Raw genomic sequence first — 2397 nt, 5'->3', positions numbered from 1 at the left:
TAAAGCCCTAGTTAATTAATAAGAAAAAGATTCCCTCTTGGCTCACTTTACAGTAGAGAAGCAAAGAAAGTCTTCTACAAAAAGATGTAGATTACATTGATAGTCTTTTAAAAAGACTTCCCCTTTTTTCCAATCCATAGAAAGGAACATCCTTAGTCTAGCGTCTAAGGGTTTCTATAACTTGGTCTTAGCCTACTTTTTCTGCTGCATCTGGAACATACTCTTTTTTGGAATCATCTTTCCACTAGCTTTATTTCCTCAGTATGTATATTCACTGCCACACCTTTGTTGTAAGATCTTTTCCAGCTCCAACATTCTTTTTTTTTTTTTTTTTTTTTTTCTAAAATCTCTTATATTCTATGCTCTGAGGTCCCTTCTAGGGGCAGTTAGGTGGTTCAGTGGAGAGAGAGCCAGACCTGGAGAAGAGAAGTCCTTGGTTCAAATCTGGCTTCAAACATTTCCTAGCTGTGTGACCCTGGGCAAGTTACTAAATCCCAATTGTCTAGCCTTTACCACTCTTCTGCTTTGGAACTGATACTGAGGATTGATTCTAAGACAGAAGGTAAAGGATAAAAAAAAAGTCTCTTTTAGTTCCAGCATTCTATGATTTTATGATTCTAAATCTGACCAAAAAAAGAAATGAATTCTTTCCTTCTGGTTCTGGTGTGGGCTGCTATGAAATGAGGTACCCCACTAATCCTGCCAAGTAGCTGTAAACAATCAAAAGAAAAAATAACTAGTTAATTAATTAATTATTACAAGGCCATCTTTCAGATAAAACATATGGGTTGCCTAGATTTACAATCATGAAAAAGTTCCTCATATCAATCTTCAGATATGACCGAAGTCTTTGTTTAAGAAGGTTTAGTTTCCCCAATCACACAGGACTAGGTTCCAACAATGCTCAATTTCCACAATCACTGCTTTCCTTAGAATCTGCACAGAAAAGATAAAATTTGACCAAAAGTTGCTCCAAGGTATCTAATATATCATAAATATTTCATTTACACTGCGATTTGCTCCCCAAGTGGGAAAACGAGCAGAACCTTGGGTAAAGCCACACAGACCAAAGTAAACCCTGGGTAAAGTGACATCAGTTCCTTGGGAACAGCTGGGCAGCAACTGCCTAACAAATGACCCCTCCCTTAGTAACTAATCAAGACACAAAGCATTCCTGAAAACCCCTCAGGCACCTTCCTTCCTTACTCTCCCTACTAGTTGACTCTCACTATTGCTATACTCTGATAATAAAGCTAAATGTTCCCTCATCGTGGCGTTGTCAACCTGAGTTGTCAAATTCTTTAGCTGGACCCCTCATTTTGCTGCCCCCACATCAGTTTTTTTTTTTTTTTTTTATTTTAAACCCTTAACTTCTGTGTATTGACTTATAGGTGGAAGAGTGGTAAGGGTAGGCAATGGGGGTCAAGTGACTTGCCCAGGGTCACACAGCTGGGAAGTGTCTGAGGTCGGATTTGAACCTAGGACCTCCCGTCTCTAGGCCTGGCTCTCAATCCACTGAGCTACCCAGCTGCCCCCTCCCACATCAGTTTTAATACTGACTCCACATGGAACATCAAGCAAGTCACTGACTGATAATGAGACTTAACCCTCTGAGAAATGAGAGGGTTAGATTAAATAATCATTAAAGTCCCTCTCCTTTCTAATAAGAAGCCCTCATATACACTGCTCTGAATGCAATTACTAAACGTGGTATTTGGGTTATGAGGGAAGTAATAGGCATTCCTTCAATCAATCAACAAGTATCTATTAAGGGTCCATGATGGACCAACACTATGCTTCGTGTTAGTAGTTCAAAGACAAAAATGAAAAAGTTTCTGCCCTCAGGAAGTTTATATTCTCTCAGGGGAGACAACATGTACATACAAAATTGACACCATAAAGAGAATTTTCCTGAATTTCATTCCCTTCTGTTCTTGTTAAATGAAGTATCCTAAAAGTCCTAGTTCAGTTTTATGTTCAACATATTAAAGGTTAAAGCTGCACTAAGAATTCTGGGGAAAGCCTGTATAACTCCCTGGAGTTGCACTTATAATCTGGATCAGCAAAACTAGAATCCCTTTCTGAATTTCTAGGGTCTCTAAAAAATTATTTCAGCCATTACATTCGCTATGAATAGCAAGCTACCTGGATGGCAAGAATTTAAGCTGCACCCTGGTACAGCTGGGTGGCTCAGTGAATAGAGCTTCAGGCCTGGAGTTGGGAGAAGCAGGATTCAAATCTGGCCTCAGACACTTCCTAGCTGTGTGACCCTGTGTGTGATACTTAACCCCAATTGTCTATCCCTTATTGCTCTTCTGCCTTGGAATCAATTCTTAGTATTGATTCTAAGATGGAAGGCAAAAGTTAAAAAAAAAACCAAACAAACCTTCATCAGGT

The sequence above is a fragment of the Gracilinanus agilis genome, chromosome 2, assembly GCF_016433145.1.
Source record: "Gracilinanus agilis isolate LMUSP501 chromosome 2, AgileGrace, whole genome shotgun sequence".
Taxonomy (NCBI): domain Eukaryota; kingdom Metazoa; phylum Chordata; class Mammalia; order Didelphimorphia; family Didelphidae; genus Gracilinanus; species Gracilinanus agilis.
The sequence above is the reverse complement of the archived record's forward strand: the minus strand, read 5'-3'. Positions refer to the sequence as shown.